At 34.9% G+C, this 19,090-nt stretch overlaps 1 protein-coding gene and 1 long non-coding RNA gene across 3 annotated transcripts in view; both read left to right on the top strand.

Annotated features, from left to right (window-relative positions):
- The window catches only part of LOC114333967 (PAT complex subunit Asterix), a 54,343-nt gene that overhangs the window by 28,284 nt on the left and 6,969 nt on the right, over positions 1-19,090 (top strand). The gene's annotated exons all lie outside the window — the stretch shown is intronic.
- On the top strand, positions 3,265-18,331 carry LOC126879822 (uncharacterized). Its single transcript, XR_007696296.1, has 2 exons — positions 3,265-11,860; positions 12,854-18,331. It is a non-coding gene; the product is annotated as an uncharacterized LOC126879822 (long non-coding RNA).

Here is a 19,090-nt window from a genome sequence, read left to right as displayed (position 1 = left end):
CCTTAAAAAGACAACTAAAAAGAATTCTCCAATTAGTGATAAGGATATGACTTTGTCAGGATTCGAACAATGGACATCTCGATCCCTAGGTGAATGCTCTACCGATCAGCTACCACCGCTTTTGTATTCAGTCGATCATTTCTCGGACATAATTACAATCACGGTGACAGATACATTAATTGAAAATAAACATTTTCAATAATACTTATAAGGAGGAAGACAAATCGGCAGATATAATAATTATAATAAATATATTTATTAAAAACACGAATAATATATTTTTTCACGCACACCTTATTTGCGCTACATAACTTAAAATATGTAGCGACTAATACCATACTGTCGGTGTGCACATGCGCCAAGGAATGTAAAAATTCACCCTCGTGCCTAAAGAAGTATAACTTCAAAAACTCGAGACACTATCTCGACATTGTAAGTATCTGGCCTTACATTTAGTTTACTCTCAATATTAATATCAAACTCTAATATATCACATTTTACTAATGGCGGTATTTTATTTCTGTCTATTTCCTCTTTCAATATTGATAACCAGATCCTACTTCATTCTGCCGAGGAATTTGCGACACTATTAAAAGAGGAAATAATTAGAAATAAAATACCACCAATAGTAAATCAAGATCATATCGAGAATACATCATTTATATCTTAAAATATCGTGCACATAAAATTAGTGTTCGATGTTAATGTTTACAGTAAACTAAATGTAAAGCCAAATACTTTACCATGTTGAGCTAGTATCATGAGTTTTTTTCCTGGTTTTCCTCATGATTTACGATGGGATCCCTAAATGAAGAATTCTACTGTCATGATTTCATGTGGTTGTCTTAGTAAAGACAAATCACATGATATGTTTTGTCTCTGACTGAAACAGATCTTAAATGATATTGACAATATCATTTTAAAGTCGTTCTTTTTACATTGTATAATATTTATTATGCCTGATGTTAACATGAATGAGATAAAATTAAATTAAAAGAATTTTTATTACCAAGCAACGAAAAACAAAATTTGTTTAATTTATATTTTAAGAACGATTTCCGAAGTGGAAGTCGAAGCGTCAAAATAAACTTACTTTAAAGTAAAGGGCCTAGCCGGGTAAGATGATGAAAAGTGCCCCCAACTCGATTCGAATTCCATATTCACCATAGGTCACCGTTTAGCATATATAGTGAAACTAACTTTCTGAAATTTTTAGCCCCCTAGGTGGTCATGTGACCCACCTAGAGCCTAATTATGGTTTTTATGTTTTTATTTTTTATCTCAGCCGCATCGAGAACTAGCGAAAAACTTTAAATAAAAAAGTTGTAAGCTTTAAAAAGTTCTGTCCGAATTTTTTTTTTTATTTTTGTCGGGAAATTTAAATTTTGGAACGATTTTATAATTTTAAATGAGTATAAAAAAATAACTAAGACATTCGTTTTCACGAAAAAAACATATAACGTGTATTTTTGCGTAATATTTCACCCTGAATTTTTTCTAATTTTTAAAATTGGTGAAACGCACCTTTAAAAATAAACCGCATTTTTTCGGTTTGTTTTTTTTTGGTTTTTTGATACAATTTTATACATATTTTTCAAAAAAGGTAATACCGTCACTAGAATAGGTAAAAAACTGAAAAATAATTGGGATTTGCTTAATAAATTTTTTTTGTAATGCCATCCATTTTCAAGATATAGAGCGTTGAAAAAAACAAAATTTTTCACATTTTTTACGATTTTGCCGAAACTACTGGCAACATTGTAATACAATTTGGCGAGTTTTAAGAGGTAATTGTTGTGCATTTTTTGACATACAACTAAGAATTTTATATTTATCATTGGCGCGCATACGGGTAATGGTCTGAACTTTTTAAAGAAAAAGATAGTACGCCACTGACATATTTCAAATTAACAATCCTTTTTGAATTTCTCGTTCAATTTGTGACAAAAAATCTTTCTTCTTATTTTTTCATACGACGCGCCATTTTTATTCAAAAAATAAAACATCTTAACCCTTTCAAAGTACAGTCAAACCTGCCATATCCGGATCAATGTGGCGACAGACCGATCCGGATATGAAAAAATCCGGATATCAAGACCACTACTCCTTTTACAGTCTCTGAAACGTTTTCTCCTTCATACATTCCAGTAATCAACGCCGTCAATAACTTTCGTCGATAGACACGTTTTATAGATTCTATAATACATTATTTCGCCATCTTTTAGTTCTTCTTTTAGTGCGTTGTCCAACAGCAGGACTGCCTTTCTCGGTAGATTTCGGTAGATCCGGACGGCGCAGAACCGTCCGGATATGGGGAGGTCCGGATATGGCAAGTTGTACTGTATTCGAACTTCTATTAGTAGTTTCTACATCTACATACATAAACTCGTACATCCATTATAAAAACTAATTCTAATACTTTGGAAGCGTTAAGATATTTTATTTTTTGCAGCAAAACGGCGCCTCGTATGAAAAAATTATAAGATAGTTTTTTTATCGCGAATTGAATGATGAATTCAAAAATGATTGTTAATTTGAAATATGTCAGTGGCGTACTATCTTTTTTTCTTTGAAAAGTTCAAACCATTACCCCTAAGCGCGCCAATGATGAATATCAAATCCTTAATTGTATGTCAAAACATGCACAATAACTACCTCTTAAAACCCGCCAAGTTTTATTACAGTGTTGCCAGTAGTTTCGGGAAAATCGTAAAAAATGTGTAAAATTTTGTTTTCTTCAACGCCCTGTATCTTGAAAATGGATGGCGTTACAAAAATTTTTTATTAAGCAAACCCCAATTCTTTTTCAATTTTTTACCTACTCCAGTGACGGTGTTACCCTTTTTGAAAAATATGTATAAAATTGTATCAAAAAACGAAAAAAAAAACCGAAAAAATGCGGTTTTTTATTTTTAAAGGTGCTTTTCACCAATCTTAAAAATTTGAAAAAATTCAGGGTGAAATATTATGCAAAAATACACGTTATATATTGTTTTCGTGAAAACGAATGTCTTAGTTATTTTTTTATACTCATTTAAAATTTTAAAATCGTTCTAAAATTTAAATTTCCCGCCAAAAATAAAAAAAAAATTTTCGCACAGAACTTTTTAAATCTTACAAATTTTTTATTTAAAGTTTTTCGCTAGTTCGCGATGCGGCTGTGATAAAAAATAAAAACATAAAAAGCCTAATTAGGCTCTAGGTGGGTCACATGACCACCTAGGGGGTTAAAAATTTCAGAAAGTTAGTTTCACTATATATGCTAAACGGAGACCTATATGGAATTCGAATCGAGTTGGGGGCACTTTTCATCATCTTAACCGGCTAGGCCCTTTATTCTAGGCTAGGCTATTCCCAGTAAAAAGAGTAAATTGTATTAAGATGCCACAAGAAAATAGTTTCAGAACAATATATTAATTCCCGAATACTGTTAGTTTTCACCTCTGAGTATATTGAGTGTTTGATTCACAGGTATTAACCAGTCTACCTTTTCTTTCATACTCGAAATGGCAAGTTGGTTCGTCTGTAGTTGGTTACACAAAAAATTATAGTCCAAACCTAGAAGATTTGTTGCATATTTGTAGTTCCATTTACATATCCTAGGTTTTAGAGAAATACTGGGAAGCATTTACTTTGAAGTAAAGTTAAGTTCATTAAATTTAACTCCTTATTCTTTTCCTTTATTAGCCTTCTATCGTCCATTGTTGGACATATACCTCTCCGACCTCCTTCCATCGATCTCTTTCCTGGGCAACATACTTCTGATTTGTTCCGGCTATTTTTTTTTTGATGCCATCTACCCAACTCATCTGTGGTCTTCTTGGTCGTCTAACTTTTTAAGGTCTCCAATGCTGTATTGTGGCGTTCCAATGTTGGTCTTTTTATATAGCAGTGTGGCCAGCGAAGCTTTTCCTTTGAGTTTGATAATTTTTGCTGTCATATCCTCGACTTTTGTTTTTGATGTTGCCCAATCGTTCCTCTTTTATCGGACAGTCGTGAACCTAATATTGTAATTTCTGTTGTGGCTGGTTTATTCATATTGGCCTTGGTTAGGGTAAAAGTTTGGACACACTGGTTGAACATATTGTTCCTCAAGTATTGAGGTATTTTTAGTTCTTAAGTATCCAACTCAGTTTTCCAAATCCTGCCCATGCAAATCTTGCTCTTCTAGTAATTTTCTCGCTCGTTGGTCCTCTCTGTCAAGTTTCAGAATTTTGTCCAGGATATGCTTGGACCTGTTCTATCGCATTGCCATTTATAGTTATACATCTGGACTCTAGTTGTCTGTGTTTGTCTTTGTTTTTGTCATGTTCATATTTAGGCCGACGTATTGGGAGCCGTCTGTGAGTTCCTTCATCTTAGTATGTAGTTCTTCGAATGTGCTCGCTATAATCAGGATGTCGTCAGCGAATTCGAGGTGATTTAACTTATTGCCATTAACATTGATGCGATATGTTGACCAATTGTAGTTCAAAATGGATAATGCTTGAAACTTAGTTATGTGTAATGAGGCATTTCTGTCACATTTCCTACCATTTTTGGTAGTGACCTCGTTTATCTTCAATCATATTATTTTTGATTCTTTGTCTAGTTTTTCTATTGCTCGTTGGAATGCCATCTTTATATTTGCTGTAATGGCCAGATCAAATAAGTATGTTATTACTCCAGACAGATTTGAGATAGTATTGTTGTTCACTGAGGTTTGTTCACAAGATCAGGTTCCTCCTGACTATACAAGATCAGGTTGAATAATTTCATGGAGATTTAGTGTCCCTGTTTAATGCCTTCGTTTGTTTTAATATCCTTAAAGGCTGCTCCATTAAGTCTTATCTTCGTGGTGGTGTTCTTGTGATTCACCGTTAGCATTTTCCTTAGTTTTGTTGGTATCCCGAACTGCCCCAGTTCTTCCATATTTTTAAACATTTGATTAAATCCAAGCATTCGTTAGAGCTCTATAAGAAAAAACACTTGTCGAATTATAAAAACATAAAAAAAGAAACAATTTATTTTGCTCATTACTTTTCAATTTACAATTATAGTCAATTATTCTAAAACAAACTTAAAATTTAATTTTGCTAATTTTTTAAACTAAGTGCATATTTTATTAATCTATTTTTTTGATAATAAGAGTTTGTAATAAAATTTGCTTTTTCCATTTTCTTTACTCAGTGTAAAAAAATTCGTTGCGCTAATTACACAGGATTTTTAGGTGATAAAAATTAAACAACTTTTATATACTGACACGTGATACTCAACACCTTTAGAAATTTTGCGCTAACACCTAAGGGTAAGAACAGAACAAGTGGGTCGAGGTGGAGGTGTAGGTCACGGTGTATGCTACTAGTTACGTCGATGTCGACAGCACATAGCAAGGAGGTCACCTGCGCTGTCAGTCCAGCTAGAACCACTATCAAGTGATGTAGTTTAATGAAATTTGAATGACAAAAAGACTGTGCTTTTGCGATGTTGTGTCAGTCAAGTGATGATAGTGATGAAATGTCAGCTGTAAATAATCAGATCCTCCTTCATATTTCAAAAATGTACTGTATTTAATTACTTTAGAAATTCAAAAATAAATTGAATAGGTAATGACAACTTGGCTTCGAACGGACCAATCACAGGGAAGCATCCTTATAGGCTGCGCAGTAGACATCCATGTAAAACAAACTCATTTTATTTTCAAAAGCATTGATATAAACCTCCTGGATGGCATCGCGCTAAATTTCCACCGCGACTTACCTGCTCTGTTCTCTTCAGAACAATCCTGTGAAATTAACTATTATTAAGGTTTTTCAATTTTTTTTTTAATATGTATAATGTCACATATGGTTGACCTTATTAATAATGAGTTGTTAACTTTTGCATAAAATTATAAAAGTTAAGAATTAACTTCTTACAATAGGTATATTCAAATTTGTTTTTTATATTAAAGTATACTTGACTATAAGTTTACAATTACGGTATTGTATTTTCAAAAAGAAAAATAGTGCAGGACACATTTAAAGTGAGTCGTTTTTCAGTTCTATGAAAATTAATAATCTGTCGACGTAATAGACCTTGTTCAACTGTGCATTTGTATTTTTGAAGATATTTTCTGCCCTGAGTGATAAAATCGGATATATTTCCTGCTTGGTATGGTATGGTACGGTACATCGGGGCAGGGCCCACTTATGAGTCCTTCAGACACTTAGACCTCCTACGACGGGTCCATTGCATTACCACTATCCTGCCGATCAGGTCCATAAGAACCTGGTCTTCGGCGTTTTGGGGGCCCAGGCTGTACCGGGCTCCCATGTCTGTCAGAATCAGCAGGGGCTGGAAATCTGTGCTCCTCCTGTCGATGCCGCGCCGAACGTCTAATCATTAAGCAACCTCATGGCTTCACAGAAAGCCACAAGTCACTTTCATCACCACGTGTCACCAGAATCTACAGTGGATGGTGAGCACACTGACCACCAGGGAGCATTTTCTACGGTCTAAAAGAAGAAGTTGGGCTGTGAGATTTTTGGTTGGCCCCACTATGCGGAGCCTAGCTTATCTCAAACCTCTATTTCCTGCGTATTTACTATTCTTCTAAAAATCGATTATGTACTATTCTTTTTCAAATTATGTACCTGCCGTACTAGCCACACACTCTTGCACTTTTTCAAAGTCAATAATAGGTTTATCAGCAGCCGCTTCTCGTTTAGCGGATTTTACCACTGAGTCTATTATTTCAAGAAATTGAGCATTCAAAACTTTTCGCTTCAATTTATATTGTTGATTCATGTTTAGATTAAATGAGCAATTATACGATTCAAAATCACTATTATTAAAAATTTGATTTTACCAACACAAAATTTGTCAACCTCGCGAATCGTTTCTACAGTGAAACTATACACATACACAGCTAAGTGGTTCTCGATCAACAGAGTGCTCCTTGACGTAATTTTAAATCAGCTAGCTCGCACACTATGTTCACGTCTATTCGTATTCTGGTTCACCTGTACGTATCGTCTTCATCACAGTTTATGCTCGTTGGACGTTTTTCGAACTTGCTGAACTTTATCGTGGTTTTTCTGATTATTTTTCGTAAGTATGGCCTTAAGGGGATCAAGTTCTATAGTTGTCTGATGAAAATTCTAGAAAATGAATGGTCTATCACGACAGGAGAGGATTGCAGGGTTTGACGGAGGTATGCGGTTTTTTGTTGTTTTTTTATTTTTTATTTAAAACTGAACCGTCGTTTCGAGCCAGTATGGTTTATGCCTATGGCTTGCTATGTATTTAATTTAGAAATGTAAAGAATATTAACTACAGTCAATTGCTGATTGTGGTAACTGTATGTGATATTTACATAAATTGTGTACATGTTGTTCTATAATTAATACCGTATGATTTGCAGCAGTCATATAAATATTTTTATTATAATTCAGAAGGGCGCATCTATGGCTTTAATTCTCCTCTTTTTTATAGTTTTATTAAATCTAGCCAAATAAGTTAGGTTCGATTTTGTAGCCAATTTATCCATGAAATTGTAATAAATTAGGTTTATTTCTAGTACATTACGCGAACAGTAGGCAAATATTACATTTGAAATTATAGGCTTGGATCCCGTGTACTAAAAAAAACTTGATTAATAGCAAGCTGAAATTTTTTTAATAGCTTAACGGTGTCTAGTCGTACAAACGTTGATGTACGGGAACACTAACAGTTTTAATTGTGGAACGGGCTAAAAATTTTGAACGTCGAGACTAAATGTCCCATGTATTTTGTCGGACAGAACTTCCAATTGATTTGATACCCTTTCATCAAACTCTCATGCAAAAATCAGACTGCTATTTATCACCAACATAATTCCAGTCATTTGACATGTTCTACGTGTCGCACTTATTAAAATGCCCAGTTGGTGAAAAATTCCAGTCTGATTTTTGCATGAGAGTTAAATGAAAGGATAACAAGTCAATTGGAAGTTCTATCCGACAAAATACATGGGACGTTTTCGTAGTCTGACGTTCCAACTTTTTAACCTGTTCCACAATTAAAACTTCCTTTGTTCCAGTGTTCCCAACCATCAAAGTTTGTCCGACTAGACACCGTTAAGCTATTAACAAATTTTCAGCATGCTAGTAATCAACTTTTTTAGGTACGCAGGATCCAGGCATATTACCCAGTAGCAGTGATTGGCATTATGTATTAAAAAATATACTAGGTAATATGGTCGACCAATTCTGGAAGGTAACATATAATATTTGTAAAAAAATATGATTTGGAATGAAAAGCCAAATATTGATTTGGTGCTATTGGAAACTGTGATTTTATATTTACATTGTGTCTTAGACAAGTTGTAATGAATTTAATGAAAATTTTCAACCATATTAAGATCTATCTTTAATCGGAGCTATATAGTAAAAGGCTCTTAACTCCACACTTAAATATGTATGACTTTAACTTTGACATCTTCTATATTTTTAATAAGTACATCGAATTGTCTACTAAGTTTTTCTTCTCTTCGTTACCTCAGGTTAGATCTTTGTCTACACTAGTTGTCTGTGTCACTTCGTTCGTTCTTTCAATACAAACTCTTAGCTTCTATGAAACGTCAAGAAGTCCTGTGCTATAGAAAAAAGCCATCTCACAACATAGCTCAGATTAAAAAATGTACAGGTTTTAAGTTTAATGTCTAATCTAGCTTCCATCCACCAAAATTTGGTACCTCGATTTTTTTAATATTTCGCATAGTTCTTCAGTCATAACAGCTTTTCACTCATTTTTTCTTCAAAACGGATCTTTGTGATGTTAAAGGACTCGGCATCCTCGGCATTTATAAATCCAATATACCTGTAGATGTGTCAACATCTTTTTTATCGAGCAAGTAAAAGGGACCGTATTTCATTCTTCGGCATAATTTTTACCGGATAGTTCTTGGGGATCACTGCTTTATTGATCCAAATTAAAGGAACTTCGTAACTATCACTACCAATCTCTTGGGAAGGAAGCAAATTTTCTCATTTTTGTTTTTTTAGCAATAGTACTTCTGTTAGACGCAGCCCATCTAGAGGCTGACATTATCAGTTCTCCTAGTGTTGTAGTTGGAGAATTCTGTGTTAAGACGTCCTTGCTAGTGTGAAGACCCTGCTCACTCTTGTTCCTTCTTTTAGTTCTGGATAAGCGTTGCTTTAATAACTCAAGTGTCTTGATCTTTTCTGTAAGAGATCTGGAATCGTTTCCTAATGTTGTTTTCTGTCGGGATCTTACGAGGATTGGTAGGTTTTCGTAGTCTGCTGGATATCCCCTTTGGAAGTAGTTGTGTTATTTTGTTGGATTCTTATGAATCTCCCGTTTGTTTCTTTTATATTTATTTGTCAAATTTCGGTCTAGTGGGAGTCTGTACTTCTCTTCTTATTCCTTGAGCCCTTATAAGAGCGTGGTGACACTCTAAATATTGTTAGCTTGCTGTCTCCATTGGCTGCGATCTTGGTGCATAAACTTAAATTATCTTTATGGAGTAACAGGTGTTTTGCTGTCATTTTACGAGTATAACTCTTATTTGTGAAGACTACTTTACCATCTCTAAAACCAGTGTTGTCATTTTCGCCCTCCAAGTTGTAACGAAGATGTTCTCTTCCATGCTCGTGCCTACCATTGTGGTCTTAACCCACATCCCTGAGTAAATGTCTGTGTTATATCCCAGAGAGCTATGTCCAATTTTAACTTAGCTATCAATTCGCTTCGGCTTACTGAAGTACCAGATACCGTGTGTTTACTTTTAAATTAGATATATGAGTACACCTAATATATGGCAACACTGCTTCCCCGTTTCCCACACCTGAGTCGCGCGGATTTATTCAGTCATTCGTCGATTCTACAGTGGCAAGTCATTCTCGTAAGCGATGTTGCCGATTTTAGCGTTTCCTTCAGTCGCGTATCTATAATCGAAAACCAAACGTATGATAGGAGTTACCCGTGGGAGCGACAGATAAGATGACTCTGTACTCCGTGAGCCCGGTTAATGGGCATGTGTGATTCCATTCTCAAAGCCACTAGTTTTTGGATACATATAGGCAGAGGCGTAACCAGGAGGGGATTTTGGGGGTCTAACCCCTCCATTGAGATATACATTGAGCTCTATACGCGTAACACCATTACTCTTCCATACCCCTCAGCGACCCTCTAGTAGTTGTAAACTCCCCCTTAGGATCATCCTGGTGACGCCGTTGCATATATACGCTACGTTTTTGAGGTATTTCGTTGAGTTATTCCATGAAGTTGACAGACTATTTGAAATGGTTCTTTCCCGTTGCTCCTAGGTAGTATATACTGCTTAATAGTTCTTGTTCATCGAGGAGTTTCAATTTTTCTGCTTTAAATTATTGTTCACTTGCGTTTAATCTTCTGTTGCTTAGTGAGCCATTACAAAAGCTTAATATGTTCCACCGGAAACGCTAAATATGATTATATCAAAAATTTGGTCTAAACATTGCCTTAATTGTTATCATTAAAATAAGCGTTATATCGCTAACGCTAGCATTGCTAGTAGTTACAAAAATGTCACTCTTACAGTGACTATTACAGTTTGTAAGTTAGTGTTGTAAGCAAAAAAGACTTAGCTTTGTCTAGGACATACTGTATATGTTTTAATTTTAATCTGCTACTTCGAAAATTGACTTTTCTTTAAAATATCACTATTTTTGTAATAAAGTTGAAGGTATTTATGTAGAAATAAAAATATAATACGTTAAAATAGATCATAGAATAAATGATGTTTATCTTGTATTTGCTTCATGGGTTTTTATAGTAAGTAGTATATTATGGTACTTTACCATTTTTTTAGGTATATGTAGTTCATGAGTTTAAGCCTTCCAAGAGTATTTTGCCATTACTATTTGATATAAAGATCATCACACGGCGTAAAAATTTTTAAAAATTCTAAATCCAGTGTTGTTCTGAAGCTATTTTCTTTAACTATTTTTCAATTAACTAGTTTTGGTGGGAAATAAGCCACAATTTTACTAAAAAAATGATTTTATTAACGTTTCGATGCCCAAATCGGGTGTCGTTGTCAAAATACAAAAAATATTAATGAATTTAACAAAAATGTTGTTGCTTAGTAAAAAAATTCTTCTAATAATTTATTTAATCTGACTCATTTATATCGGCAATTCAGACATATATTATAAATTTTAAAGTAGAAGACTTTAAAATGATATTGCCAATATTTATGAGTTGCGTTCCTGGGACGTTAATTTCGTTATTTCTTTTTTGCCATTTCTTAATTGTCTTCTTACAACTTTGAGGCTCTTGTTATCTTCAATTGTTTGTTGAATTTGTTCGTTTTTATATTTTCGGTTGTCCGTCCTAATAGATTTTTGTATTCTTTTACTTATCTCTCTAAGTTCTTTGTGTTCTTTACTTCTATTACTTTGCAGTTTTCTCCGCTCTTCCATTAATGATTGTGTTTGGGGGATTATTCTTTTGTTATGTGACGTCTTTTGGCAGTGTATCTTCGGGCTCTCTTCTATAGCTTCTATTATAATGTCATTAAGGCCCGATTGTACATTGGCGGCTTAAGCTATGGCTTAGTTGAACCGGGTTCAATTTTGAGCGTCGGTTTAACTTCATTCGGGTTGTTCAATGCCGAGTTCAGTTAAGCCGAGGTTCATACAAATTTTGGTAAGGTTGGCAACGTAAGGCATGCGTATTCAAAGCAATTCCCGTCAATTCTCGACATAAATTTTCCCGCCATTTATGTATTATTATTTGGTTTTTGTCAATATAATTCTTTTATTACTGTTATTAGTTTAATCGGTATTTTCTATCGTTTAGTTTATCAGTTTAATCAATTTCCTACGTTAAATTTGTGAACAGACCATTTGAATAGGTATTATAAGTATTAGGATATTGCAATGTGTTTATTTTCTTTTTGTAAAAAACTGTTTTTATATAAGTGTTTTTTTCTACACTGGACGCAAAAAAGCCTTCCAATTTCACCTCTCAAAAAGAAATATTGGTATCTTTGGCCAAATAATAAAGCAGAATTGTACAAAATAGAATGAAACAAATAACCCCCAAAATTTTAAAGAAGTTTATCAAAGCCATTGATTGTAGCAGATAGTAAGAAATTTTTATAAATATCTAATAGTTGTTGTATGTATTAGTTTAAATTTCTAAATTAACAAAGTATTCATGCATAAGATTTTCAACCTCCTCCTACGTTTGACAAATTGTACTTCTCATGATTCTCTAGACTATAGACAGTTAGATTTACTACATTTTTGGCTAATGTTATTGCTACTTCTTCTTCTTTATGTAGTATGGGCAAAGGGTTATTAAAAAGCATTGCAATATTGTGTATCATTGATGTTCCAATTACAATTGAATGGGCCTTCCGAATAAAAGTGCCATGTGATTCGTTTTTAAGAAATCGAACAAAAACTGTTAAAATTATAATAATGGTAAATTTATACATTTTAAGGATTAGTAATTAATTACTTCAGCTTAGTACCATCTGTTTAATTTCAGTACTTAAATTACATCTCAACTGAACTAACTTTTCTTCGTCATTGATATTTTATGGACTTTACGGTCTTTAAATGTACCTATATTCTTCTTAATATATTAGTCATGCTTTGACTGGCTGATTGACATATAGTCCATGCCATTAAAAAAGGATTAGTAATACAGTACAGTTATTTACAAACTGTATTAAACTAACCCTTAAATGTGTAAATTTACCAATATTCCAATTTTAACATTTTTGTTCGATTTCTTAAAAACGAATCACATGGCACTTAACAATTGTTATTCGGTAGACCCATTCAACTGTGTCTATGCATTCTGCATTCTCATTGTGCCTCATTAAATAAAATTTCAGCTTGTGATGAAGGATTGCGTAAGGGTGTTATCAGGTTTTCTTGACTCCGTAACCACTATCACCAAAGAAGATACTAATTCAATCTTCACATTCTCTTCTCATAAATATTTAACTGTTTACAGCTATGATTTCAAATTCACTCAAAAATGTTAATATTTGCCTTATTCTAGGGAAGTAGGTAGGTAATTTAAATAATTTTAGAAGGTAAATTAGTTTGTAATTATTATTAAATAAAGTGATATGTACCTACATAAGCATGGTACAAATATAATTAATTTAAGATTTATTAATAAATTATGTACATCTAATTTAATAAATTAACAAAATCGTTTTCTACATTTGCTTCAAAATCATTCACAAGTTGCAAAAAGGAGCCTGTTGCTTAAAACCAGTGATATGGGCCCACTTCACTGCACAAAACCTTAATTTAAGGCAATAAAAACCATGTTCTTAGAAGATACAGCTTGGTTCTTGAAATGTCAATAACAAATTTGCCACTTGTTTTCGTTCTCGTTCTTACCTATCTGTTCGATTTTTTATTCTATGAGCAATACTAGTTTCATACAAATAGTGAACAGTGAACAGATATCCAAAATCTTTGCAACAATGCATTATCCTTCCATTTTCAAAATGATTTTCTCTAGACCTACACTGTTTCTGTGTTCTCCTTCCTTCTAGAATATTTACCATTTCCAGAAAATCTTCATTATTAGTTAAATTTTCAATGAGGTTCATTTTTAAGGTGTAAATATTATGATTTCCGTTGACAATGACAAAAATGTGAGGTTAAAAATGCTTGAACCAGCGTTAAACCGCCGAACATCGACCGCTCAGCTGAACCCGGGCTTAAACCGAGCTCAAGCTTAAACTTTGTATGTACAACGCACTTCTTGCCCTGAACTCGGTAATGGCGCTGAGCCGGAGTTGAACCTCGATTGTACAACCGGGCCTAAGGGTGTTAACATTTAGGTCTGTATTCCTATCGCTTTCGAGAATGCTGTGGATATGTTCTTCAAATGCATTTATATTTTTAGGCTCGGTCCAGGTAGTTGTGGACTTCTTTTCCCGTAGCTTCCGGTAGCTCTCTTTCCCAAGGTCTATTTCTATCGAGGCTTTTACCATTCTGTGGTCGCTACCTGTTGAAAACTGGTTTAGAACTGTAACGTCTTTAAAGATTTGCTTCTTGTCGGTGATTATAAAATCGATCTCGTTCCTAGTTTTTCCATTTGGGCTCTGCCACGTCCATCTACGATGTTCTTTTTTGTAGAAGAAGCTGTTCATTTGGAACAGATTTTTCTCCATCAGGAAACTAAGTAAAGTTTCACCGCGTTCGTTTCTATCTCCCAAACCAAATTTTCCCAGTGATGTTTCTATATCGTCTGCCTTTCTCCCCGTTTTAGCGTTAAAGTCACCGCATATTATGGTATAGTGTGTTGTTGTATCATTTAAGGCTAGAACAATGTCATCGTAGAATTCCTCTACTTCGTAGTCCGCATGGCCCCTTGTTGGGCATATACCTAGCTCATCCATAGGAAAGAATAATTTCCAGTTTGATGGTTTTGATTCTGTGAGTTGCATATTAAATTAGGATAAGAACCAGTTTATTACTGTTTCTTATTCTTAAAATATGTGTATTTTCAAATGATGAATGGGTATTTTCCTCTCTTCAAGGCACTTTGTTAATTGAAAGTTCAAAGTCCATAGCAAACAAACAATAATAAGGAATGAGCAATTGTATTTTCATTGTAAAAATAAGATAGTTATAGCAAACTGTCGGACAAGACTTGGCAATGATGTTCTAAATTTGCTAAAGACGTGCGTCTTCATCTTGTACTTCCTTTTCTATCTGCACACCTCGCGGCTCTTCGCTATTTCGGCCAAGGCTAAAGCTGGACACAAACGACTTGTGTTCTTGGCGAATAATCGTTACTTGCGTACATTTGCCATGTCATGTTGTGTGAGTGGGTTTTTAGTACAATTATTATTTGTCACTCGTTGCCGCTCGTTGGTTTTCCATTTGAGGTCGGTAATAATGGCCCGAGTCAAAGGGTAACGGTTATTCGTACACTTGCCAAGTACATAGTTGTCTATACTTGAGCAGAGGCGCTCAAACGAAGTGCACAAATAATTGGCATTTACTGCAACTATTCATTTAATAATCAAACCACTGATTCATTTGTCAAGGTTTTTAAGCCAAATGTTTACGCTCGCGTACTTGTAAATTGTACATGACGTGTGAGCGCCCTGATGCCATCGCAATCGCAAAGCTAGGATACTTGCCAAGTAGGCAAATAGTTGTGTATTTGCCAAGTACACGAGTCGTTTGAGTCCGCCTTAAGAAATGACAATTTGACACTGATTTGTTACTCTCTCTAACAACCCTCTCTTATTTTATGTAGTTATAAGTTATTTTATTGCCATTGCTGTGTTATTTCTGAAATGTTCATTATAATATGTTATAGTCGGTTCGCTAAACTCAGACAACTGGCACACACACACACACACATGCTCGTATCAACCCCAGCCCCGTGGGACATGTGTGTTCCAATGGAAAAGTGGAACCCACATGTCCGAAGATCAAACCGGTCACACTCCTCCCCATCGAAGGACATACCGAATGGGGAGGCGTTGATCTTAATGTTACTTTGGATGCCCTGGCTAATGGGACATCCTTTGTATTACTTCATGTGGTTAAGCCACCTGGTTTTAGGGGTAGCTAGAAGAGCTTTTCTCCCTATTAATGACTAAGTTAATTTTTTACTTTACTTTGGACTTGTGTCCTAAAAAAAAATGTGTTCCGGACATCAAGGCACCGATCTAAATCGGTGTCTTGCTGTCCAGACCGTGTGTGCTCGGTCACTCAGCCGGTGAATTTGCAAAATAAATTTTGTTCTCCTCGACGGCTGAGCGCCCGAAAGGTGTGGCCATCAAGCCCACGTCTGTCGGTACGTGACCTCGATGCTCACATTCCGCGGCTATGATCCATTTGACCTACCTGAAGGGTACTTAGTGCCTGAAGGGCGACATTTGTGTTTCGATATTCTGTGGCTATCTCAATTTTTCATTCTTAAGGGTTTCCTCTATATCCAGCTAACTGCTGTCTAGGCCGTCTATGTACCGTTCTTTGGTTTTCGTCGTAGTTAGTCAATTCTCTTAATAATCTGCTAGGATGGTTTCTGTTATTGTTAAATATTTCATGTGCTCTTTCGTCTATCATTCTCAGGACTTTCTTTTGTTGCGTATGTCCAAATACGTATCTGAATGGGACATATCTAGGTACATATATTCAGAGTTTCCCTGATCATGTGGTTTTGGATGGTTTGTATTTTTTTCTTGTTGGTTTTACACGTGTGCCCCCATGCGGCTGAGGCGTATGTTAGTGTTGGCAAAATTATACAATTTGCCATCCTAATCTTTGTCTTAAATCTCAGTTTACTCTTTCGACCTATTAGCGATTACAGTTGACTCCTAAGGGCTTTAGCTTTGTTGACCGTTTGTTTTACGTGTTCTGTAAAGGTCAGCCTTTTGTCCAACATTACGCCTAGGTATTTGGCTTGAGTTGACCATTCAATTTGGGTATCAAATAGGGATAGTACCTCATTTGGTCTTCCTCTTCGTTTTTGGTACATAACGGCCTGTGTTTTGTCAGGATTGACAGCTATTTTCCACTGCACACACCATTCTTGTAGTTCGTCAAGAGCTCTTTGTAGATGTCTTGTTGCAAAATCTGGGTGGGTACCGCTAAAAGCTATCGCTGTATCATCTGCGTATAGACTTAGCAACGATCTGGGTTCAGTTGGGGTGTCTGCCGTATATACGGTATATAGATATGGCAACAACACTGCCCCCTGTGACACACCAGCCTCCATGGTCCCAACTTCGGACAGGGTTGGCCCTATCCGAACTCTGAACCTCCTGTTGGCTAGGTATGACGAGAGAAGACACGTCATCGCTTCACTATAACCATATTGGTTCATTTTATACAGCAGGCCGTCATGCCAGACCCTGTCAAATGCTTTACTGACGTCTAGAAAGGCGGCCGCTGTATATTTCTTTTTGTTGAACCCTTTCGTGATATATTCTGTTAACCTCAGCACTTGAAGTTCACACGAGTGCTCGAATCTGAATCCGAACTGTGCTTCAGGTATTGTTCCGATTGCTTCAGATTCTTCTTTTAGCCTAACTAATATGACCCGCGCTGCGATTTTGCTTAATGCTGATAATAAGCTTATCGGTCGATAATTATGTGGAAATGTCTTAGTCTTAAGATGTTGTTTATTAAATTTGTTATGTACACTATTGCTTTTCCTGGCAGATTTTTCAGAGCTCTGTTTGTAATCTTGTCCGGTCCTGGAGCTTTTTTAGCATTCGTACGCTTGATTAGCTGTCTGACCTCTTCAGGGGAGGTGTGTGTAATACCTATAATGCCCTTTCTTCTTTTTAGAATTCTACATCTTCGTTCGACTTCTTCTGTGAAGTCTAGATCTTCATCGGGATGATAGTTTTCCCTACATTCTCTTTCTAGCGTGATTGATACAACTGGCTAGTGATTTTAGTCGGTAATTTATTTGTTTTTGGCCTATTTTGCCAAAATTGGCAAAATTACAAACTATTTAGTAATTATTAACTATTTAGTAATTATTTTTTTGGTAATTTTTTAAAATTGGCAAAATTACTTACTAAAATCGCTAGCCAGTTGTGTCTCGAGTTTAGCGAACCGACTATACGATTTATGTCGTAAGGTTCTCTCGTCAATCCATTTGTATATATGTATAGTCGCGATAACATATATTTAGAACGGCTTTAAAGGCGGCGAAATTTGGTATCTTTTTGGTATTTGTTTATAATCGACCGGATACCGTTTCAGTAGGATACGCGTTTTAGTTGGGAAACAGATCATTAATAGAGTGTAGAGTGTTCTGTTACATTCAGATAAGAACATTTTGTTCGACATAATGTTATAAAGTCAAAATTAATTTTAGCGCATACGATGTTCTGCTTTTACGGTATATAATATAATATACAATTTGACACTGATTTATTACTCTCTTTTTTTACATATTATGTACTTAGTAAAAAATAACTATTTTTAATTACATATTTAATTAGCAGAACAATCAGCCGCCGCACTATATCTTAAAGTAGAACTATCCAAATCTACAATTTTGATCATTCTACTATATTCATTACTTCAATTATAACTATCTAGCAACGTAGCCACAATATTGTGTGATGGTCTTTGTATCAATATGATTCGTAATACGATTTAGCTTCTCACTGCATTTATTTTGAACGAAAAGTGAGGTTAATAGAATATTGATTTTGATTGTGGATATGACGAAAAACAGCAATGTATAAAATTAAGTGTGTTGAAAAACCAATCTTTGGTAAATGTGTAATGTAAAGAGAATAGACAATTATGGCTGTGTTATATATTATAAAAGTATTTCATTGTGCAGAAATATATCGTTTAAAGTATTTAATTTGTTTCATTTGAAATATCTTACTCTATACTTTGTTTCACGTTAAGATCGGAACATTGCGCTTATGGAGATCAGTAAAACCTCTCGGGCACGGGTGGATACTCGACTGCCGATATACGATTCATTCTAATCAGTATTGCGTAGCATCGCATCGGCGCGCTTCTATCGTCCATAAGAAATACATCGGCCTATCTAAGCAACGTTCTTAACGTGAAACGCTGTATAGATTTATTATTTGCATTGCTATAATTATATGAAGTGGAAATATGTCTTATATAAAGTACATAAAGTGTCAATTTCCCTTAACCCTGGATTGCTACACTTATTTTTTAAATTCAATTTGCTACACAGGGTTACAATGGTACCCCAAATAAAATCGACCTAAAAATATTTATATATGTATATTTAAGAACGTATGACAAAAACAATCGTTAACATTACATGTTAAGAGTCTATTTTGTATACAAAAATATTTTATTATATTATTATCCACAAGTTGGGCATATTTTTTTTATGCTGCAAACAAATGAATTTTTTGCATAGGGCACAGCTAACTCTGGATTTCCGATCTTCGCTTCTGGGACAAAATGTGCATCTGCCTGTGGTAGCAACCGGTCTTGTTGGTACTTCTACTGGATTAGGTATTTTTAGTACATTGCAAATAGTTTCGCGAAGTTCACGCCTCAAAGTCGAACATTCCAAACGACTTTCCATTTGAGGTTTCATTAAATCAAGTGCCAGTTTTTTAGGGAAG

The sequence above is a fragment of the Diabrotica virgifera genome, chromosome 2 (assembly GCF_917563875.1).
Source record: "Diabrotica virgifera virgifera chromosome 2, PGI_DIABVI_V3a".
Classification (NCBI taxonomy): Eukaryota; Metazoa; Arthropoda; class Insecta; order Coleoptera; family Chrysomelidae; genus Diabrotica; species Diabrotica virgifera.
The sequence above is the reverse complement of the archived record's forward strand: the minus strand, read 5'-3'. Positions and strand labels throughout refer to the sequence as shown.